The sequence below is a fragment of the Tiliqua scincoides genome, chromosome 1 (genome assembly GCF_035046505.1).
Source record: "Tiliqua scincoides isolate rTilSci1 chromosome 1, rTilSci1.hap2, whole genome shotgun sequence".
Lineage (NCBI taxonomy): Eukaryota > Metazoa > Chordata > Lepidosauria > Squamata > Scincidae > Tiliqua > Tiliqua scincoides.
This window is the reverse complement of record NC_089821.1, coordinates 56377342-56402334: the sequence shown is the minus strand read 5'-3', so window position 1 is coordinate 56402334 and position 24993 is coordinate 56377342. Positions and strand designations below refer to the sequence as shown.

Here is a 24993-nt window from a genome sequence, read left to right as displayed (position 1 = left end):
CCACCATAAATAGTAACAAGCATATTGTTGCAAATTATTTCCTTGATAAAGCATTAGATATGTAAATACCTAATGAGGAATAACATTACTACTCTTTCTGCTTAGATCTGTGAGAGCTATTGACACATTTGAGGATACCAAGATGGTCTCAAATGCCCTATAACTTCAAAGGAGTTTTCTAGGATCAACAACCCCAGCCATGCACCAACCCATGGCACAACCATGGTAGGCTGTATACTCTGAATTACCCTGAAATGAAATAGAAGTGAAGGAAGAGAAGCAAGGAAAAATGTCATCTCTACATGCAACTCTCTGATGTCCCCTTTAATTAAACAAATAAACTAAAGCCAACACTGAAGTGTTACGACCTCTACACAAGTGATCATGCAAACAATCAGCGGTATTGCGTCTGTACTCCAGGGCCTTACCTCTGGAGTAACAGAAAACTGCCCAATATTATTTAACTTGGTTCTGAGCACATTACCAGGGGTGGATCTTTAAGCTCATTTTTCCCAAAGTGGGGAGTCGTGGCTCCCTAGGAAGCCATGGAAACCAGTCAGTGGAATTATTGCAAAAAACACGTTGCCCAATACAATGTATAGGATTGTAGCCCTATTAGGGAGCTGCGACCAATGGCCCAGTAGGTTAAGGGAGCTGCCAGATGAAAAAGTTTGGGAACCACTGCTCTAAGGTATGACCACTCCCACACTTTAAAAGAAAATCCACTGTCAGGACTTTTAACATTACCCTTTCTAACATTATCTTAGAAGTCCAGCAGAGGCTCTGCAAAAGACTACAGAAATAGTCTATATCTACAGAAAGTCTGTGTCACACTTTCAAGCCTGGGAGGAACAATAGGATTTGGCATGCAACAGCGCCACCGATCCCTCCCCTTCCTGGACCCAAACAGCAAATTGACCTAGATGTGACCAATATTCAGCTCACTGATGCTGTTGAAGACCTGCCCAACTTCCTGTGTAGCCAGTAGCAACCGTGTACCAATATGTGTAGAGACTACATCTTCCTCAAAGTTTCACAAGGACAAAATCATCTTGGAATGTGGAGAGGTCCTACTTATGTACCCCATCTTTATATAAAAGCACACATGCCAAGAGGAACATCTGGCATACAGATGTTGGGGGCAACATTGTGATACAAGCCCACTCTTGAATTTTAACTTGAAAATTGGAATTTACAACAGAATTGCCAGGCTTGCTCAGTTCAAAGACATGGGAGAGGTCATTGTTCTTCCTCCATCCATCCTTGCTGTCCAGATCAGCAAACACCTACTGGTGGTCTTAACGATGCAAGACTAGTTTCCTTCCTGTATAATAAAATCTCTTCCTCCACCACCCTAGTTTAAAGAACTTGACAAAACATTCCAGCACAGATGATCTCCAGAGGGACTATTAATATAACAGCTGGCAAAAAGCATTCATTTATTAGCTACCTCTGCTGGAAAACAGAAGGTTCTTTAAAAAATTGATTTAAAAGTGGGACACATAATTCTGGAAAAGAATTTTCTTGCTATTGTTCAGTTACATACGTCTGTCAGGAAGGCCACTTTGCACATTATATTTTAACATGCGCAACTCACAGCCCAATCCTAACCAGCACTGGTACAGTGGAGCCACTCAGTCCACTCTGTATACTGTGTTGGGAAGAGGAAGGATGGAGGTCTCCTTGGGATAATTGGGCTTTTCCCCTCTTACCATATGTAAAAGGTCTGCTACCAGTCTGCTCAATGGGGTACACAGATCTCCACCTGTCAAATGGCCAGTGCAAGTCCATGAATCCCTGTATCATGCTTTCAAATCTGGGAGGGAGAATAGGATTTGGTGTGCAAGAGCACCACTGATCCTTCCCCCTTCCTGGGTCCAATCTGCCCTGTCTCCTCATTCTGCTACACCCCCTCCTGCCCTCCCCCAGCCCCTGCACTGCCCGGCAGATGCTTATCTGCTTTGTTGGGCATGCAACCTAGATCACATACTGGCAGGACAGCACAGGCCTTTTCCGAGGCTCTGCTTACTCTCTGGACATCACAATGTGCATTAAGGCACAATTGTGACACCCTAGGCCAGGCAGTTGCTGCACAGCATAACCCAATGATAGGATTGTGCCAGAAAATGCTTCAATGTGCAGCTACAAGAATGAACACAACAAAAATGGCTGAAAATACTTACAGCACATAAGAACAGCTTAAATGGCATTGGCTGCAATTCCTTTTTGACTATACACTCAGTGGCAAACCCAGGCTTGCCACTATGTAACATGTAATATGAATGTTAAGCAAGTTTGTCCAGCACTGGTGGGGGCCACCAACTATTCTGTCTTTTTAAAAGGTCTCTTCATCTGTGCCTTTAACAATAGCTTGATCTATATCACTATGCCACCGAGGGCACAATCCTAACCCCTTATGTCAGTGCTTTCCAGCACTGGTATAGCAGTGCCAATGAGACATGTGCTGTATCCTGCAGTTGGGTGTCACTCACGGAGGCCTCCTCAAAGTAAGGGAATGTTTGTTCCCTGACCTCAGAGCTGCATTGCCCTTAAGTCAGTACTAGAAAGCACTGACATAAGGGGTTAGGATTGCGCCCTGAGTGATGTACTTGCCGATTTCAGTACACCATGCTGCTGGTGTACTGAAGGCACAGGAGCCGAACAGGCTAGTTTATTTTCTGGTCAGTTGCAACCCTACCAATAGCTCTAGTAGGTGAGTGAGAATGCATTCAGTAACTTGATCTTTTAGGCATCATGCTTGAAGCTGCAGGAATCCATGTGAATCAATTCTCTTTCGTTTTAAAATCACGTTCCAAATTTGGTATCTCACTTCAGCCTCTTAAGATAGCGATCGGTTGGCAAACCATATGCTCAAACTCATGCTAGGATGGAGGTGCCACCTGGCCTGAATGCTTTTAAAAGCAAACTGGACAGATTTATGGAAGAAAAGTCCATCACAAGTTACAAATCACAGTGACTTAATGAAACTTCCAGGTTTTAGAGGCAGCCTACCTCTGAATGCCAGATGCAAGGGAATGGCAACAGGATACAGGTATCAGGATACAGGTGTCTTGAGTTCTCCCAGAAGTATCTGGTGGGCCACTATGAGATACAGGAAGCCAGACTAGACGGGGCCTTGGCCTAATCCAGCAAGTCTTTTCTTATGTTATTATGAGGTGGGGCTGCAGAAAAAAATGGCAACTGACCCAAAGAGACAAAAAAGGAAAGCCAGATTTTAGCAGACAAATAAAGGAGAGATTCCTTCTGAAGCATGACACTGAGTATCAGGGAAGGGCCATGGATCAGTGAAGATCACCTGGTTTGCATGCAGGAGGTCCCAGGTTCAATCCTTAACATGCCCAGGTAGGACTATACTAGACCCTTGCCTAAAACCCTGGAGAGCTACTACCAGCCACTGTTGATAATACTGAGCTAGATGGACCAATGACCAGACTCAGCACACAGCATTTATTTATTCACTGCCGGTCATGACATCATTTCCGGTGGGTCCTGACAGATTCTCATTCTAAAATGTTGGTCCTGGTGCTAAAAGTTTGAGAACTGCTGCACTAGGAATCTGATAAGTTAGTTACAAGGGCTTGTTAGTTTCTATTTTCATGCAAGTTACCAACATTGGCACGATCTATGAGCCATACCTACTGAACAGCTTGACATCAAATTAGTTCAACATGGAGCAAGCCAAATTCAAAGGCAGGCTGACAGCCAAGACAAATGGAGGACCCAAGTATCTCTATAGAAGCCAATAATCAAAATTTGAAAATGACTACAATACCAATCAGCGGTTTAAAACTCATGACAAAAAACTTTCCTGCTCTCTTATGCACATAGCAGTTACGCTCCAGGAAACAGAAGATATCTTTCACATTATCCTGGATCAGTAGGGCAATACACCAGGGATGTCAAACGTAAGGCCTGTGGGCTGGATATGGCCCGTAGAAGCTCTTTATCTAGCCCATGTGATAATGGGTTCTCCCAGCACTGCCATTTCAGCAGTGCCACTTCTGCCAAGGTTCTGGGAGACAGAGAAGGAAGGAGACCTCAGAAGATAAGGAACCCTACAAGGAAGGGATATACCAATACAGGGGAGAGAGGGAGACACTGCTGAGGTGTCACTTTGCAGAGCACCACTAACCAGCCAAGCTACAAAGTGTCATCTTGGTGGAAACAGTGCAACTAAAAGCACTGTGTGATAGTTGGGCTCTCCTATATCTTGAAAATATGATCAAGATTTGCATATTTTCTCTTACATTATTTGTTTTGATGCAGGAACACTTTATCTGCAAAGTGCTGGTTTCTGGCCATCATCTGCTTAATGATGTCACTTCCAGCCCTCAGCAGGCGCCATGAATTTAGCCTGCTGTATGAAATGAATTTGACATCCCTGCAACACACAAGCCTGCCTCACTCTTGGCAAAGAGAACTGTAAGAAGTTTAAAAATTGAAGAAAAGATGGTGTCTTGGATACTGGAGAGGAAGTCCAGGAGAGGAAGAATTACAGAAGATTATATTGGCTAGGCAGAAGCAAGAGCAGGAATCAAGAAAACATTAAAAAAAAAATTCCAATGTCGCCTATGCTTCTTGTACACTTTCCAATATTACTGTGTATCTATCATGTAAGTGGTGATGTGTTGATTCAAACCCATTTATCATTTCCATCTTTCCTGGCACCTGCATTATATTTTAATGTATTTATTCATTACCATGTTCTCACCCAGGGTAAAGAAGGGATAAATTAAAACAGAAACCCAGGACCACTGCTGGGAGTGGTATTTCTCTTTATTGATGTTCCTGGAAACATCAATAAAAGGGAATACCAATCCCAGCAGCGGTCCTGTGTTTAAGTTCCTGTTGTGAGTTATGTTGATCACATAGTACAAGTGTGCTAAATCAGATCCTACTCAATTTATGACACTAAAAATATTTCTGGAACATTCTGAGTTACAAAATTTTCAAGAAAACCTACATCACTATTACACTCTTCCTCTATTACACTTTCCCTCTGAGAATCTCAGGGTGGCACACAAGAGTCCCTCCTTTTTAGCCTCAAAATACTGAGAAGTTGGTTATGGTAGGTCACTACTTAGACAGTTTTTGAACCTAGGTCTCTCCAATTATAGACTCACCCGTCTGGCTAACTGTAACTGAACTATTTTGATGAACTGGTAAGCTGCCCAAACAAGACTAGAGATTGAGAAAACTGCAGTCATATTGATCCCACAGTACATACAATGTAGAACAGGTGATCCCTACTTATTGCAATCAAGGAGATGACCTAGGTAGAAGTGTCATGCTTGCACTGCTAACTCCATTAGAACATAAATGTGCATTTATGCTATTTTAATGCTTTGGAAATATCACAATGGGGTGTATATGTTTAATTTTGCAGAGACAATTTAATTCACAGTTCTCTCTCATTTGTATGGGAAGTGATGGACAGCTTCCAGCGCAGTTTAGTCAAAAGACAGTCCCACCAGTGGTGTTTACTCCTAAGTAAGCATGCCTAGGATTCCAAGTCTCAGTTCCAAGTAACTGCCCAATCCTATCAATACTGGCACAGCTGCCAGGCCCACGCTGCATCCAGCATTGGATCTCAGTAGATGGGAGGTGTCAAGGCCCAGGCCTTTTCAATAGGGCTACTTGGATCTGCACCAGCTAAATTGCTGGCACAGAACCAAGTAGCTCTGCGTAGGGCTTCCAGGCCCAGGATGGGGGTTAGGATATAGCGGAGGCCTGCTCCATCATCCCTGCCCCTGGGTTGAATAGCTCCCTCCCTGCCTCTGGAACACCCTCCCCCTGCCTCCCGGTGCAGCATTACCTGCTCCTATGGCCATCAGGTGGGATGTAGCACCTGTGGGATGGCACAGGCCTTTCTGTCAACAATGCTTACTCCCAGGGTCCCAAAAAGTGCTTTATGGCACTTTTACAACACCCAGCACCACGGCCACAACACTGGCACTCGGCAGCATAGGACTGGGTTGTCCACATGTAAAGATTTCAGGGTGTGAAATTAGAAGGAGCATGATAGCAAGGTGTGCAAGTCTTCAGGCCAGAGATGGTCATACTGCATTCATTCCACTCTGCTCTGTCAGTGTGAACTATTACCTATCCGAGCCACTTTCTCATTCTTTGCCTCAGGAATACTACAGGTATTTCTATTTAGGAACGGCACCTTAGAAATGAGGCAATTGGCATTCTTCCAAGTGTCACTGGAGTATTTCTGCAGCTTTATACTGCTTACTTTCATACACTACTGTATATGAAGTCCCTCTTCACCTCAGCACAGCATCTTTTGCAGTGGCTGCTTGCTGGTGTTTCTTCTGCATCTTTTTAAGACTGTGAGTCCTCCCGGGACAAGGAACCATTTATTTATTTAGCTATGCAAGCTGTGAATGCATCAGCATGTGCACATATATGTTAACACAAAGAAAGCACTGCTGGATCAGGCCAAAGGCCCATCTAGTCCAGAATCCCATTTCCCACTGTGGCCCAGAAGAGACGTTGCCTTCGAGCAGCTCTCATGCAGGAGAGAAAGGCCTGCTTCTCTCCTGTCAATGCTCGCCTGCAACTACAGCTTTTAGATTCACCTTCAGTGGACTATGTTCAGAATGCTACTACTCCTTTGGAGATTTACAGAGCAATGCAATGGTCTTGACATGCCCACCTATCTTCATGATCCACAGGTGCATCATGCTGAGAGCATAAGGCACCCCAGCTAGCAAAAACAGATCACATAATTGTGCTATAAAGGGAGGATTGTTTACAAGTCAGTCAATGTGGCAGTGCACTGGTAGACTGAAGCTGCCTTATGATCATTGGTCCACTTAGATCAATATTATCTGTATTTCTCCGCCCACCTAGAGATGTTAGGGATTGAACCTGGAACTTTCTGCAGGCCAAGCACGTGCTTTGCCAACTGAGGTACGACCCCTCCCCTGCTGATCTACAACAATCAGATCAGCATTCGCTTATAGAAAGAAAACAGATTCAAATCCCTGCTCAGCTATAGAGCTCACTGAATGGTCCCGAGTGAAAAATTAAAATAAAATAAAAGCCATCTCTCAGACAAATCCACCTCACCAGGTTACTGTGAGCTTAAAAAGACACTGCTCCAAGCTGCTATAAGGAAGAGTGGGGTGCAAATGTAATGAACCAACCCCATCTTCCCAGGTCTATGTCAACACTACTGGTTTGGAAGGCTGAGAGCTTTCCTGTGTCATGGGAGAGAGCATCTTTGCCTGTCATGTACAGAGCAGTTATAAGTAGAGGTGGGAGAAAATAAATTTTTTGCAGATTTCAGTGTTTTCCAAAAGTTAGAAGTGCAGAAGACAGTGTTGCATGTTTTTATTCAAAATTTACATTATAATTATAAATTATAATAACTTTAAAATTGTACTAGGTACATCATATAGGTGGTATAGTGTCAGCAGACACAGCCCCAGTCATTACCCATGCACCCCCATTAAATAATAAAAAAGCCAAAAAAAAAGCAATTTTTTTTTACAATAATTAGAAGTGTATAAAGCAGTGTTATGTGTTTTTATTTAATTAGCACCATCTTTTCCCCCCACTTCTCGTTATAAGATAATGTCAGGTAGGCTGGCATAATTGACCCCTGTTACCATAGATGGGGAGGGGGTGGAGAGAAAGTTCATGGCCAAAGCAAGTTGGAATGGATTTGTGGGAGTCACAGATTTCTCTTTTAGCTGCTTTTCTACACGACCACTTCAGAAGGCATTCCCAGGTTAAACAGTCTGAGAACTGCTACCGGTATAGCTTGATAAGAAACGTAAGAAACATAAGACGTGTATTTAATTTTGTATGTCTCAATCAAGTCCCCCCTCAGGCGTCTCTTTTCTAGGCTGAAGAGGCTCAAACACCATAGCCTTTCCTCATAAGGAAGGTAGCGTGGGAGTCACTTGTTTCGGCACATCCAGTTAAGTGGGCTTTAAAAATCCTGCTAGCTACAGACACAACTAGCTGGATCTATGAACAAAACAGTTAGTGTTTTCCTTGTACCTTGTAGAGAAATAGTCCATTGACATTGACTGTGACAGATCAGGAGAGAGATCTTGGGGTGGTGGTGGACAGGTCGATGAAAGTGTCGACCCAATGTGCGGCAGCAGTGAAGAAGGCCAATTCTATGCTTGGGATCATTAGGAAGGGTATTGAGAACAAAATGGCTAGTATTATAATGCCGTTGTACAAATCCATGGTAAGGCCACACCTGTAGTATTGTGTCCAGTTCTGGTCGCCGCATCTCAAAAAAGACATAGTGGAAATGGAAAAGGTGCAAAAGAGAGCAACTAAGATGATTATGGGGCTGGGGCACCTTCCTTACGAGGAAAGGCTACGGCGTTTGGGCCTCTTCAGCCTAGAAAAGAGACGCCTGAGGGGGGACATGATTGAGACATACAAAATTATGCGGGGAAGGACAGAGTGGATAGGGAGATGCTCTTTACACTCTCACATAATACCAGAACCAGGGGACATCCACTAAAATTGAGTGTTGGGCGGGTTAGGACAGACAAAAGGAAATATTTCTTTACTCAGCGTGTGGTCGTTCTGTGGAACTCCTTGCCACAGGATGTGGTGCTTGCGTCTAGCCTAGATGCCTTTAAAAGGGGATTGGACAAGTTTCTGGAGGAAAAATCCATTATGGGGTGCAAGCCATGATGTGTATGCACAACCTCCTGATTTTAGAAATGGGTTATGTCAGAATGCCAGATGCAAGGGAGGGCACCAGGATGAGGTCTCTTGTTATCTGGTGTGCTCCCTGGGGCATTTGGTGGGCCGCTGTGAGATACAGGAAGCTGGACTAGATGGGCCTATGGCCTGATCCAGTGGGGCTGTTCTTATGTTCTTATGACACACAATCCTTTTCAACATGAGATATAAAACTGTCCCCTTACTGCTATTCCATTATCAAGCAAGCTTTTCCACCTTCACCTTTGTCCCACATCTACCTTGGACTGCGAAGCCTCTGGACACGGATTGCCTTGCCTCATATAACTCAATGCTGCATTTATATATAGGACTGCAATGTAAGTAATGTGTGTGTATCTACTTAATAGTAAGTGCCATTGCTTACAATGGGGCTTACTCCCAGGAAAGTGTGAATAGCATTTCGGCCTTATGCTATTTCTGGGCAGTGCTTTCCCCAAGTGACAGGAGCTGCAGTTGAGGTGCCAAACTGATAGTGGGAATAGGGAATTCAAATTCCAGAAAGAAGTGCCTACCAGCTCAGGGTACTACAGTTACTATAAGCTCCCTTCCCCCCTCCCGTCAATCATTCTTCACCTGTGCATATTGCTGCTAGATATTCAGACTAGTAATACTCAGCATGGAAAGTGACACCATCTCCATGTGGCTTGCTGTGACTAATTCCATTCTCCCAGCACAGACATTTTCAACCATTGTGCCATGGCACATCGGTGTGCTGTGAATGGTCTGCAAGTGTACCAATGGAATTTGGGGAAGGGTCATTTATTAGTAAGACCACTGGGGGATTTGAGCCCTTCCCCATCTCATTTTAGGCATTAACTCAGCTATTATTCACTCACAAACTCAACATCTGTATTGCTGTCTTCTCAGCACACTTGGATGCAATGATCATTCATACTTAGGCTTTGTGAGAAACCACAAGCATTTTCCTCCATGACACTTAAAAGTCCTATTTTGCATTTCTACATGAAGAAGGACATGCATGCAGTTTATACAGTCTTCTCCCACTTATTATCCCATATTCATATATGCACACAATTGGCCTGAAAGACTGGACTGTATTTTTGTACTGTGTGCGGCAATAGCCTGACTGTCATGAACATGTCTCAAGCAGCAGCAGTGGTGCAGTGGCTACAATGCTGGATTTGGTTATGAGAAACCCACCTGCCACTTTCTGCCCACTGAGCCTCTCCTATCTCAAAGGGTTGCTGGGATGTTCTGAACTCCTAACAATAAACTCCATCTATTTGCCAAAAAGAATCATGTTCTGGACTGCAACATTTCTACGAGCTCTCCCCCAACCAAACACTTGCAGTTTGGCCAGTGGACTTCATCTGGGTTATGACAAATTTAATAATAAAGTTAAACTGTTGCAAAATATGGTGTAAATTCCTCTGGGCTATAATACTGAGGGTTTTAAGTTACCCAAAAGGATAAGTCTCCAGCTTGCAGTACTATAAAACTGAGACTGTGTTAGGCTGGTATAAACTTGGATTCACCTTGATAAAGATCCTGCAAGAGAGACATAAGCAAGAGCCTGTCGATCTGAAACAAGTCAAGAGAAAGGTTTTTACTATGCCTGTTCAGTGCCAGTGGGGCCCGAATCAGGACCTTTGCCTTCTTCTAATCCTCACCCCAGCAACACAGGCATCAAGACACTCCCCACAATCCTGGTCTTTGAAAGGAGAGTTTTGCTACTGATCTCAGTAGGGGTTGGATCAGACTCTTGAGGTGCAGGGTTCCACCTCCCATGGGTTTTTTGTTTGTTTGTTTGGGGTTGATTTCTTTTTTGAACTATCAAATGCTAAACCCCAAGACAAACAAAGTTGCTTAGAAGGAGTTCCTGTTCATTTTTTTAAAATGGTTTTGCGAACATCTTAGAGCCCAATCCTATGCATGTCTACTCAGAAGTATATCCCATTAGAGTCAATGAGACTTACTCCCAGGAAAGTATGGATAGGATTGCAGCCTCAATTCGCAAGCTGGTTGTTGTTGTTTTGGCGCTGTTCTCTAGCAGGCATGCTCGAAGGGGAAAGGTAAGAAGAGGCTGTTTACTTGAGTTCTTCCCCATCCTCAAGGGCAACATCCGGCAGCAAACCAGTGTCTTTCATCTCCAGGAAACCACAGGGCTGCTTGCTACCACTACCACCCTCGAAGATCAAGGAGGAAAGCTCCAACACACCACCACACTCAACACATCCTCACTAAGAGAAAGCCTTGGGCACTCTCCTCTTCCCTTGATCTGCCTTGAAAGCCCATCTGGTATAAAGGCGATCCCTTAACACCAACATATACCCCATACACACGCCTCCGCTCCAGGGAGGGTCGGCGGAGGGGCGACAGGTGAGGCAGAGCCTCCTCGCCGTAATCCTTCGAAAAGCAGCGCCGCCGCCCTGTGAGATGCGCAAGCACATGCGCTCCGCTTTTGGAAGGACTACGGCGGGGAAGCTCTGCCTCACCTGGCTCCCCTCCAATGCCACCCCGCTTACAAGTGCGCAGAAACGCACAGGCGCCCAGATCGCCCGTCCCCTTGGCAAGGCTCTGCTCTTGGACTGACCCTCAGTCATCGGAAAGGCTCTCTTTAATCCTCCTGTTACTTAAATACACGTCATAAACCTGTGATTCGCTGGCTGCAGCTCTCTCTCTCTCTCCACTGCATCACAGCTATCTCCTGCGCATCTTGGTGTGCGTGCAGGAATCGTTTTGCACGCTCTCCTGCAAACAGGAGGCATCGTTTTACAAAATCCCAGTGCCCCCTCCAGCTTCAGTACCTCGCCTTCCCTCTTGCACCCCCCTTCACCTTTCACATTCATCATGCTGCACCGTATGTATGCACACGCACAGATCAGGAAACTGCAATAATTCTCACACATCCAACACTAATGCCACATACAGGAAATCTCCCCCTGCATGCGGCGTTCGTGCCCTGCCATGGAAAGCCCAAGAAGCATCCTAAAATCCTAGGCACACTGCAGTTTGGTTTTGGACCCCTTCAGGTCCCAGCCCCGCATTCCACCTACCGTACTGCAGCACTCTGCAGTCATTAACCGAGATGAGGAAGCCCAGGCACCGCCACCCACGCGAGGTGCCCCCCCACTTCATCACACTTACCTTCCTGGTCCTTCCTCTGCACTGCAGCCGGGGCTCAAAGCCACCGAAATGTTCCAGGTTGTTGCAAAGGTCTGCACATTCGCCAGGATGATGAACCACAAGGAGGAGAGGCTCAGTTGGGAAAAGCTCTGAGAAGGCTGGAGACTAGTGCTGATGATGCAAGTTCTAGCCCTCTGTAAACAGGCACATGCAGCCACACCGAAATGCACTCATCATGCCAGCCCAGGAACTAAGCAGGAGGCATATCCCTGCACAAGGGGGGGGGGAATACAGATAAGCATTAACAGGACTGAAGGGATGCAGGAAGACAGAAGGTTGCACTTTAGAACTAAAAATGAACTGAGGATGAGGTCATGCCTTGAAAAAAAGCACCTGACGTCACCCCCAGCCAATCAGAGAGGGAGGCTCAGGGGCAGGATGACGTCAGCCTCTGATCCTGGGGCTTTGGGTGCAGATTAAAGGGAGACAGGCAGGCAGAATTGCAGCTTAAAAGGGGCAATGGCCTAGATTTCCCTCCTCGACTTCATTCTCTACCACTTTTGCAGGCTCTTAAAAGGGAAATGCCCCTGCCTTGGTGGAGGAAGCTGGTGCAGGGATGCAGCAGTGTAACAAGCCACTCATTCTAAATCAATGTGTCATTTATTGTCGCAGTCTCCTCTCACCAACGCGCAGATCAACCCTGCTGTTCAGCACAGGGAAAGCCCCCCCCCCCCCCGCCAGGCAGCTGTATTGGTTGCTTGCTGGCTACTAAGTGAAGCAGGTTTAAGATTTTCAAATCCAGTCTGGGTTAGAGTGAAGGGATTCCTAGTGATGATCTCCAATAAGAATATACAGTAGCCTTATACTGTATTAAAAATCTCAGCTGTGCTTTCTGTGTAGAAAAGGAGCTCAGTTGATGCCTCGATGATATTCTTAAGAGGATAAGAGGAGTTAATGCTAATAACAATATTGGGGGCGTTCTCACAGAAGTGTCAAGGTGGGTATGCATGAGTTAAATGTAATCTGTAATCCAGGGGTAGGCAATTCATTTCCAGGGTTGTGTTCCAACTGTCAATCATCCCAAAACAGTCATATATTAAAGACATTTTTAATCATCACCATCACCCTTTTAACCAGTACCTTTCTCACAATTGTTCTACACCCTCCTTTTCTAGGTATGTGCTATATACTTCAGGGACGGTCTCTTCTGCCACAGATATTACAGCCAGTAACATTTTACATGAGATTTACACACATAATGCTATCATTCTATTAATCCAAAATGCATGAGGAATGTGAGATAAAGGAAAGGAGGGAGGGGGAGTTCCTTCCCAAATTCCTGCCTAGTGCAGACCACAGTTTAGCATATGCCTGTCTTTATCACTATACATTTCTAGGTTTTTAAACTGATCCTCTGTAAAGAAATTTTTTAATTTTACTTTTTGTTTTAAACCGGACACCTTCCCTATTCTCCTCATGACTGTACAGAAGAGGGCCAAATAAGCCTTCCAAGTTCCTCCACTGCCCTCCACAGTGTATTTGGGTCTTACTGCCAAATAAATGGCTTGGACACACACTGTGGCATCACAGGAAGAATTTTACAGTGCAGTCCTAAGCATTATTTTCTCAAAAGTAAGTCCCACAGAGTTGATTGGCATTTACTTCCAAGTCAGTTTGTTTAGTATTGCAGCCTCAATTGATATGTCAGGGTGCTGTGATTCACACAGCAAAGCTGCTGTGATTGCTTGTGATCTCACACAGAGGATGGGAAGTCCCTTTTAATATTTGTGGGGATTTCTTTTTTTAAAGCAAAGGGTGCTTCATTCAATAAGATTTTTTAAATAAGAATTTGATCCTTTAATTGGGGGGGGGCAGGTTTTTTAAAGCGTTCTTCACAATTATTTTAGAGTGAGTCTGTGCCTCTCCTAAATGATTTAGGCCCAAATCCTAACCAACATTCCAGCTCTGACATAGCTGTGCCAATGGGGCATGTGCTGCATCCTGCAGTTGGGGGGCAATCGTGGAGGTCTCCTCAAGATAAGGGCAAGTTTGTTCCCTTATCTTGGAGCTGTGTTGCTGTTACCTCTGTGCTGGAAAGTTGGTTAGAATTGCGCTCTCAGAAACGTAACAGAAAGCCTTTAATAAATCAAAGGTGAGACTGTGTAATAAGGTACATTATAGAGTGTCCTCTCCCCCTCACTCACACACATTTAAATATGTCCCCTACAAATTGCCTCAGTATAGTTGTTTTACAGCTACTAGTTGTGCATTTGGATGCCTCCATTTGCTGCCCAGCTGATTAGTTTGCTCCAGATCTCTCATGTAATGCATCTGAATCCTGTTGAAATGGAGGCTGAGACGTTGGCTTCTTTCTTAACCCATCTGAATCACAAACTGGTTTTCTCATCTTCAGGCCTGGTTTTCTCATCTTCTGGTTTTCTTATCTTTAGGCCCAAGGCCCCTTTCTGCCCTTAAGGATTCCCTTTGGATTCTCACTTGAACAATACACAGCTCCTCCAACAACTTTGGTCCATTTGGTCAAAGGCAAAAGTCCGTTCTGACTTCACCAGTTTTACTGCATAATCAGCCCTTCAGTGATGTAAGCCTTGTTCTCATGAAGGCTGTTGGCAGATGGCTGTTCCCTGGGGATACTGTGCCAGAAAGGAAGAGTTCACCATTGGAAATGGATACTGAGGTTCCAGAATCCCCACATAGGCATAGCCAGGCTTGCATCTAATCTGTATTTAACTTTATTCTCCCCAATCTCACAGAAAGCAGGTGGACAAATGCTGACATCTATGTGGGACAGCATTGCATTGTAAGAAGAAAGGGCCCTTAGCGGTATTCTCAGTTGCAGGTCATAAGAGATGCACTCAGAGTCACCTAGCAAACGTTTCTCATTTAACTTGCATTACTGAACTGGTGTAAGCTTCGGCCACAATGCAGCAATTATTTAAAAATGTTACCAAGCGACACTGAGGATTCTGGGAGAAAACAAGAGGATGGTGTCATTTTAAAAGACAATTCACTGCTGAACCAGAATACAGCCCATGTTGAACAAATCAGTTAAACCCAAAACGTGAGGTTCAATATTATCCTTGCAATTGAGAGATATGCCGGTTTCTGGTATATAACTTTTGCAATATTGGAAACTTGGTCATGCCAGTTTAAACACCTTTAAAGGCTTCAAGTGAGCTGAATTACATTGATGTTCAAATAGTGAGAGGACTTCTTCACAAATCATGCCTTTTTTTAGAAACAATAGTGTCAGAGATGGCTAATAGTGATTTTCTCATATCCTTCAACTTGATAATGACTATTATGATATCATCATTTGGTCATCTCTTTTGAAGCAGAAAGAAGAACCATGATTAATGAGTGGGTGATAGATGGCTATTGAGTGATGCTCCATAGGGCCATGCTCACTACATGGGCTTTCCTCCTGGATGGATTTTCCTCAGGTTTTCGTCCTGACTAGTCATTACATTTGAACCCTCTATCATTTTTTGGCCAGCACCATAGTCACATTACTGCAGTACACCTCTCCTCTGTTAGTGGCACACTATGGTCTGGAATGTCAGGAGGTCTATGAGAAGTAGGATTACAGAAAAAGGCACCATGTGGCATTGTCCATTCACCTGTGTTTCTGAATAAGGTTTCATGTGATTATTTCTTGGGAGCACCTGTCCTTCTGTACAACTCAGGGTGCAATCCTAAAAAGGAGATGGGCCGATGCAAGTTCCTTGCGCCGACCCACCGGTGTCACAAAAGTGCCATAAAGCACTTTTACGCCAGTAGGAGAGGAGGGAGGCCATCACTAGGACACGCACTGGCCTCCCCACGCCAATGCTGGCCTCAGGGAAAGGTAGGTTTGTGTTGGCCGAGCTCAGCTGGCGCAGGGGTCTGGGAGGGGGCATGGGGAGGGCGAGGAGGAGGCGGGAGGGAGGCGTTTACAGAGGCCGGTGGGTGGGGAGCAGGAGGTGGGGCCAGGACCCGGCAGTTATGCTGGATCCTGACCCTGTTCCTGGGCAGCCCAGGGCATTTCCAGGCTGCTCGGATTTGTGCCCCCTCCACAGGTGGCATGGATCTGAGTACCTCCATTGGGACCACAGTGGCTCTTCCCAAGGTAAGAGGAATCATTTGCCTTGCCCCTGGCTGCCTGAAACTTGCACTGGATACAGCACAGGCAGGCTGACCTGCCTGCTTCAGCATAAGTTAGGATTGGGCTGCCCCTGACATTGCACAGTGTTTGGCTATTGCTGTAAATGATTCAAGAGGCCTAGCTGCTTGGCATGCATGCCAAAGGCAGACATCTTTCTGCGTAAAGAAGTTGTCTGTTGATAAGACTGCTATAGTTATTCTGAAGTAATAAAAAGTAATACAACAAATACCCTTGAAATACATTTTTAATGAAATGTGGACTATATTTAAAATGTGCAGAGAATTTTGACCCCCTCCCTTCCACTGGAATAACTTCACCTCTATCCCTGTTGAATCTAAATTAAAAACCCTGAATAATATCATCAAATGAGTGTGTTTGGATATTACAAAATATATTGCCTAAATCTATTTCAACAGACTTGAAAATTATTTTGATATCACAATGATATCTAACCTCCTCATGGATTACGTGCAGTTTATCCATACTTATCAGATGTATATTGGAGGCGGTTGGCTTCAAAGGGAGATTGTTTCCCCATCTTTTTGACAGTGTCCAAATATGCAGAATATGTGGAGCAGACAGATATGGAGTTGGTAACAAACCTGGTGGCAAGAAGAATTTTAACAGTTGCAGCATGGAAACCATCCAAAATCCCAACACCAATGTTTTGGTTGAAAGAAATATGGAGAATCACATTACTGGTTTAAAAATCAACACATTATGTAAGTGGTTTTCAAATTGTAATTAGTTTTCAATTTTTCAATTTGGAGCAATTTGTAGAAAAATGGTCTTTATTTGTACAGTTTTGGAACAATATCAAGATAAAATGCTTCCTTATGCCTTTTTTAACAGAGTAAACATAAATTTATTGTTCTTTTCTGTTGGTATCAAGCATATGTGTTTCTACTTCTTTTATTTTCCAATGAAATATTATACAAGCCTACCCAAAAAAATAAAAAACCACTTTTTTTTAGTTACCAAGAATGCAAGTTCAGAGCAAAGGACCATCTATTCAAGCTTTCTGTTCCCAAAGGTTGTCTGTCAGATGCTGCTGGGTCATCCGCTGACTAGTCGGTCTCACCATAACCACGGTTTAGACCATGGGTATCTCAAAGACTACTTTTTCCTAAGTGCCCATTGATTAAGATCTGCTGAAGGGACTCTGCACTGTGCGCCATCACTTGTTGAGGCTAAGCTGATGTGCACAGAGAAAAAAACTTTCTCACTATTGACCCTAGACTCTACAACTCCCTCTTGTAGGAAGCATTTGGGGTATGTCAACCCTTTTCCACCTCTGTTGACTTCTTGATTATTCTACTCTGTTTGCTTTGTCTGTCTGCTATTTGATTTTTATTGTTGATTTTCTAAGTTACATGGTTTTTAAAAATCATATAATAACCACCATACGGAAAAATGGTGAAAAGTGGAATATAAATAGATAGATAAATAAATGTCCATTGATGCAGAAGCAGGAGAGGGTGATAGGAGGATGGTACAGAGGTGGACAGGGACTGTTTTGGGGCATGGGGAAGGTGGAGAGGAGGTTCATGGGAGCAGGGATGACAAAGGAGGCACCATAACATATCCTAACCCCCATCCCAGGCCTGAAAGCCTTACACAGGGCTTCCTGCACTTGTGCAAGCAAATTAGTTGTGCAGATCCAAGTAGCCCCGTTGGGTAGACTGGGGCTCGACACAGGGTAATGGAACAAATGTTTCCTTACCCTGAGGAGATCTCCAACCTGCCCAGTTTCAGTGCTGGATACAGCATAGGCCATGTGGCACCGCTGCACCAGAGTTGGTTAGGATTGGGCTATAATACATGTCCAGCCTATTTATATACAGATTTTTATACACGGATTTGACTCAACACAAATGGACCCTGCAAATGAGAAGGAATGTGCTGATCCCTGGAGAAGGGGAAAATGCACCCCTTTAAAATCAGTTTTAAAAACTGAACAGTCCTTTAACAATAGCCTCCTTAATGAGAGAGAGAAAGAGAGGGCAGCTGGCTGACAATCCATCAATCCTTGACTGGCCTGCAGACCCCTCCTTCCCCCAGTATGTGAAAGAAAGGTGATCATTTTGCATTGGTGAAGGGAGGGGCTGAGTGAAGTGCTGATGGATTGTCTTATCTTAGAGTCAAAAGGTCCGCAAGGCTGTTTTTCAATCACTGGAGCAAAGTGATTTTTAAAATTGATTTGTTATAGTGCATTTTTTGTTATCCACGTGAGTGCTTGGAACGCACGCGAATAATTAGTCTCAACCTGTATGCAATTTGTTCCTGTGATCTTGTGAATTGGTTAAATGAGTTATCCATGTGCAACACATAGTATGTTACATTACCTAAATTCCACTGAAATAAATGTGCACTCATTTAACCACATGCTTAAATGAATCTCAATGATATTCATATAGGATGGGATTCCTCATATTTTCTGATTGATCAAATCATGAATCCTGTTGGACTTTCAAAAGCTGCAGTTGATTGATGAAGTTTTGCAAAACCCATTATTTCTGACTGTTATGTCTTAAAACCTTAGATGTGCTAAACACAAGTGAATTATTGTTTTCTCAGCACTCCCAACTAGCTTTTTAAACTTATATTTTGATGCTTGAGTAAGGAGAAGTAGCCAGTTGATTTCAAACACTTTTGCCTCTGCCTCTTGTAGCGTCACCTATTCAATTATACCTATTCAATTTGTGTTGCCAGCCTCCGGTGTTTCTAAAAAGAAAATCATCAGATGAGTTGAATCCCCCAGATGAATTCATTTATCTGTGTTCTGGGCCTTTCAGGCTCTGTTTTCAAGCTCATCTCCACCATCATGAATTTCCCTGAAATATTTGGTTGACTGCTGTTGGAGAAAGAATGCTATGTTAACAGCAGCTTTTGTTCTGATCATGCATGGTGATTCTTGTGTTCTTTTCCAACCATGATATTAAAGAACTATGGTGTATTCAACAAAGAATATAGAATATGTCTTATTTCTGTTTCTGTTACCTTCCTTACTTTGTGTTTTTCATGTGAAACTGACACTGTAAATCAGCTGAGGAGTTATATGACTTGGCTGCATAAAAATAAAACACTGTGGGTACCTATTCAAAACTGCAAGGGTACCTATTTTATTGAAAAGCAACCTTTCTCCTGCAAGAGAAGGTGGGGGATATTCTGCAATGTAGTTTGTTTGATATATAAAAGAGGTCAGTATATGCTGGTGGGAGTGGGGCAGGGGAAATCAGTGTAGTTTTAAACTGACTTTACACTGCTTTGATAATCTTTTGGCTTATTTGCAGATTAGCCTTGCTATTTTAGATTAGATTTGGAGAGAATATCCTTTTTTTCCATTTCATCACACCTCTGCAAAATTCTACAAAATAACTGTCTCTGAGTCTGAAAACATTTATTATTTATTTAAACAATATTTGACAGACTTCCTAAAGGCAGAGCAGCTACTTGTGTCCCTGGCTTCCAGCCTTCAGCTTGAGCAAAATGTTTTCCAAAGCCAGTTGAGGGTCAGACTAGATTTAATGCAGGAGATTCATATAAAAGATCTTTGCATCTTTGCTTTGCATCTGTTTTGAAGAGCAGGGAAATGGCACGGGAAGAAAAGAGTGCTTAAGTCCTTCCTCCTCAACCATTCCCCTGATCTAAATTGCCCCCAGAAGCTACTGTTAGTTCTAAGAGAGGGAAAAACATGTAGGCATGGCACCCATGTATAATGGATTTCTCATATTATATTTGTGAAGCGCTTTCCGCTATTAAAAGTTCTGTCCAGAGGAATTGTGCTTAGGCAACTTAGAGTTAACATGTCAATGTTGTCACAAGAGGATCAAGAAAAGAAACTGATAAGTCTCCTTAGTGGGATTTGGGCCTCCTTCCCGTTTAGCTATTTCTGCGTGGGAGCAACTTTCATATAGTATGGTCTCATGCAACTGTAGGCCATATGGGAATGATAAAGCATAGGGGCAAGTTCAATCATGTGCATCTCCCTGTGCAGCCAACATGCAGTGGCTGCCTTATTCACATACCGTCACGTACTCTTTAGATGTAGTCCAGTCTCTCACCTCTGCCCTAGAGCAATAGTTGTCAAGAACTGCAATATGGACCCCACCTTCCCACCTTCCATGCACCTCCTTTTCTGCATGTACTGCCTGGGGAAGGCCAATTAGCACATGCTACTACTGTGTCCTTCTGCCTTTCCCTGCGGGCCTTTTGGAATGAGAAGGGTAGAGAGTGACATGGCAAAAGTGGCAGAGAAAGAGGAAACAAGACCAGGGACGGGGGAATGTGATGACACGGAAGAGTAGGCAGGTGGATGGGAGACCAAAGGGTCCACTGAAGATTGGAAGCTTGGCCAAAGCAACCCCTCTGAAATCAAAGTTCCTTGCAAGGTGGATATCATCCATGACTCTTAGCCCTGTCTACTATTCAGACTTTGCAGGCCCGAGCCTTAAAACAAAATGCAGATGGCACCACTGCTGGGGTCCTCCTGATGCAAGTGGCCAGTGCAAGGAGCTGTCTGCTCAATCATGTAATGACTGCTCAGAAGACCTCTCTCTCTCTCTCTCTCTCTCTCTCTCTCTCTCTCTCTCTCTCTCACTCAGCCGGAATCTTCTACATTCTTATTGAATCTTCTAGTACTAGAAGAACATAGAATGCAGCCATATGATTGAGGGGACCTTTCACCCTAGTCCGATGACTACACTTCCTTGACCTTTAAATCCCTGCTTGTAAAATGAAGCTACAGTCAGTATGAAGAGCCAGCCAGTCACATCTGATCCAGAAATGGCTGATTCTTATTATTGTTAGTGATAAAACATACATTCCTGTAAGGTATAGTTGAATCAGTTGCTCAGTGTTTTTTTTTCCATCAAGATTATACACCAGTGGAATTTTGTCATGGTTGCTGAGTTGTTTGCCCATTCCAGACTTACTGGTATTGTTCCAGACATTCCAGACTTACTGGTATTGATAATTACTTAGTATCACTGGAAACCTTTTTTGCATTTTTGGTTGCCTCGAAAATTGAAATTCAAGGGAAAAAGTGCTAATAATAATATTCCATTCTTGGAGACATATAGACACATCCTGAATTCTGGGCTGCTTTAGCGGCTAATTAAATGAACTTTCGGTGGCTAAAATGTAAGTATCCTGTGATTTATTTTATTCAGAAGTAAGCCCCTTGTGTTCAATAAGACTTGGGACCCAATCCTATCCAACTTTCAGCACTGATGCAGCTGCAGCCCCACCAACAAGCTGCCACGCCCTGCCTCCCTGTCGGAGTCCCAGGCAAGCCGTGCACACCCTCCCCAATTTTTGGTGGGTTCTGGGCCTGCTACAACCAGGAAGCTGTGGGGTAATATGGCTCATGACCTGGAAGCAGCTTCTGGGTCATGCCAGCCTGCGACCCATGTCACTGACTGCATCATGCCGCAGGATGCCTTGCAGAAGTCACGTGGCGAAACATGTCCAATGACATGAGTTCTGTGCCGGTACAACCTGGAAGAAGCCTTCCATGTCACGCACCATATTAACCTGCAGCTTCCTGGTTGTAGCAGGACTAGGACCCACCGCAAATGATGAAGTGAGTCAGGAAGATAAGAAGTTTGAAAACCCTGGTATAATGTGTGGATATTCTCGTCAACACAATATCCACAGAAGTAGCTACACTGTTTCTCAGTGAAAATTATGAAATGCTGCAGCACATACAGCCTTTCATAACCTTTCAGGTTTATGTGCCTGATGGACCTCAGTAATTAATGGGGCATCGATTACAATAGGAGGAGGCCAACTGCACCAATGGAAATTCAGACTATTATTTGCAGGTATTGTTTGGCAACAGAAAAGGCATCATTCCATGTTCTGATTAGTTTGAAGAAGAGATAGGGAAAGAGCAGCCAGTGGAGGAATGGAGTTCCATAATGACAATAGGAGTTACTAGTAGATCAGTGGTTCTCACACATTTAGCACCGGGACCCACTTTTTAGAATGAGAATCTGTCAGGACCCACCGGAAGTGACCGGAAGAATCTGTCATGACCAGAAGTAACATATCAAGCAGGAAAATTTTTCACAATCCTAGATTGCAATCCTACCCACACTTATCCAGGAGTAAGTCTCATTTATTATCATTGTTAGAAGAATATACATAGTAGCTTGTTAAAAAATACAGGTAATATATTAAAAAAAAATATTGAAATGAATGGGGACCCACCTGAAATTGGCTTGTGGCCCCTAGTGGGTCCCAACACACAGTTTGAGAAACACTGCAATAGATGGATGTGTCCCTTGCTTAACTTGGACCTAGAGTGCACGTGCAATTCAAGACTGAAGAATGAGAGCCTGCCACTCTAGTACTCATTACAGTACCGTGAGATGGTTCCCCCTCAGCTCTATTGAACAAAAAGCAAAAAGATTATGGGTCTGACTATGCAACAGCAGGTTCACAGACCCCCCTGCCTCTGTTTAGACAAGCCACAATCTCCTGTTGTGTTTGCCATTTGAGCCCACGGGGGTGGGAGAGGAGTTAATGATGGCCCAGAGAGTCTTGATAGTTTCCACACTGTGCTTTGTTGCACAACTGAAGAATTGGGTGTGTAAGTGATGCCATACATACGGATGTTGATAACTGGGTTCAAGGCAAACAGTGAGCTCAAAGGTGTTAGAGAGGGTTGTAACATCTTTTGGAAAGTGTTAAAACTGCTTTCTGTTTGCACAACACATAAACCACAAGTTTCCCATGACTGCGAGTTACACAAGCATCTCTCTCAGCTAACACGTTTTCCCTGTTCTCTCTTTCATCAGCTGCAATTTCTCCAGTGTCCGTGGATGACAGGGAGGAACAAGAAGCACCTATGAGTAGTGCATGACAATTTGGTCTAGTCACAAGACAGTGAACGATGCTGCAAGCCCTGTAAAATGCTAGAGGCTGGAGCAGCATTCCAAGGGCATGCCTGGCAAGGGGAAAGGAACAGTGAGAGGAGGAAGAAATCCATTTCAAGTTCTTTCCTTTCTTGTGAAGAGCTGGGAATTCTTGGAGGTAGACCCAAAAATCTGGAGCTGACTCCACTTCTCTACTGCAAAGATTGCACAGTCTGAGGGGGCCCTCTATCTGCCACATCAATAATGCGGCCTCATAAGTACTCTGTTACATGCTGCAGGCAGGTCCTGTGGCAGCCCCACAATGTGCAAAGCAATGACTGGCACAGTTAGCAGAAATGGATTGGATGCGATGACAGAGGCTATGTTGAAGGAGATGGCAGGCCTCAGGGCGAGATCCCTGGCAAGCAAGACATTGTTATTGTTCAGTGAGGAAAAGGTTACTGGTTATGCTCCCATTTATGTCAAGGTGGATTGTGGCCCATGTTAATTAGCATAAGGAGGTTTCTTGCCATTGTGGCTTCTTTCCAGGAGGAAACTATCAAGTCTGACCACCATCAGACCTGAACCTAAATCAATCATTGGTGGTTCTGCACAGCAAACATGAATTATTTATGTAACTAACTGTGAAGTAATTAATTAATTTCAGATTCTCAAGGTCAAAAACATATAATTGAGGCTCCCATCTGAGAAGATCACAGACATGGAGGAAATTCAGAACATGCCCTACTAGTACTTACATTTTGAAAGTCATCACATTGAAAGGAGGCTTTAAACAGCTACAAATACTTTTTCTTTCTCAGTGCCAAATTCATTACATTTGTTTTGTTTTGTTTTCTTCATTTAACATGGTTCCCTAACCCAGTGGGGCTCAATCCTCACACTTGGGATCACACTTAAAAAAGGATGCTTTTCTAAGCAAACGTGATGACAGGATGTGAAATATTTGATATACAGACACATTATTTGAAATGCATCACATTCACTTCTGCTACAAAATGACCAATTCTTTTTTTTTTTTTCCGTGTCAGAGAGATGTTGTGGTCCTCCCGCCAAAATATTTTCCCACCCCATTATAGAACAGAAAAAAGTGGCATGGCATGTTTGAACAACAAATGAAATTGGATGGGGAGGGAGGATTTATATTTTAGTCCTTAATTATCTCACTATGTTCAGAAGTGCCTTGGTGAGTTACACAACTGGATTCCACACCTGCAATTACAATGGAAATGAATGAGAAGGTTTGGAGATGGCTTAGAAGAGCACCATATTTTACCAGCTACTTTATTTAAAGCAGGGATGGGCAAACATTTTGGCAGGAGGCCAAACATCATCTCTCTGACACTGTGTGGAAAACATATGGAAACTATATAAGGCTTTGCTCTAACTTGACCCGCAGCTCATGTCTGGCAGTCACAACCAGCAGTTGTGGGCCAGCACAGGCTCCAACAGTCTCTGATGGGCCATAGGCTCACTGGAGGCTGGGGGCTCCCTGTGGGCCAGATTGGGGGTCCCCAAGGGCCACAAATGGCCCGTGGTCCAGGGCTTGCCCACTCCTGATTTAGAAGTTTGACTTCTCAGAAAATGTAATTGCCTGAACAATAGTAGAGCCCCCTTGAAGCCTGTGTGCTACAAGCTCTATGATTAAATGCACTTTTTATTTGCAAAACAATCAAACTTCAAAATGGTCATGTAAGAAAAACTCCAAAGGTGTGAGAATTAAAAAAGACACTGTTGGGGAACTAACTATGAAAGAGGGAACAAAATTGTGCCAGGGTCTTTAACCTTGCAGTCACAGCACCACTGTGCAGGAGGGACTGAAATAAAAGAAAACAATACCAGTGATGCATGTAGTGAATGCTGTCAGCCAGCTGTGGACCAGGCAGCCTGGAAAAGGCGAGTAAAGAACATTTTTACTTACCTTTCTATAGGCTGCCTGGTCCCCAATGGAGGTGCCGCGGTCTTCAGTTAGCATAAATCTGAAGAGTCTTCTGGGGGTAGGTCCCAGCCAGGAAGAGGGGATAAGATCCAATGGCTGCCCTGGCTGCTACTGAGATCTACCCATTCCATCCCTGAGCCACTCAAGGACTGACCCAGTCCCCACCCCAATCCACTCTCAAT

At 44.0% G+C, this 24993-nt stretch overlaps 1 protein-coding gene across 1 annotated transcript in view; it reads right to left on the bottom strand.

The window, feature by feature from the left end:
- DUSP8 (dual specificity phosphatase 8) overlaps window positions 1-12029 on the bottom strand; it is a 107422-nt gene extending 95393 nt beyond the window's left edge. Inside the window, exon 1 of the mRNA XM_066610121.1 lies at window positions 11854-12029. The gene's annotated coding sequence lies outside the window, so the exon portion shown is untranslated. The remainder of the gene's footprint in view (window positions 1-11853) is intronic.
- Between the last annotated feature and the right edge of the window lie 12964 nt (window positions 12030-24993).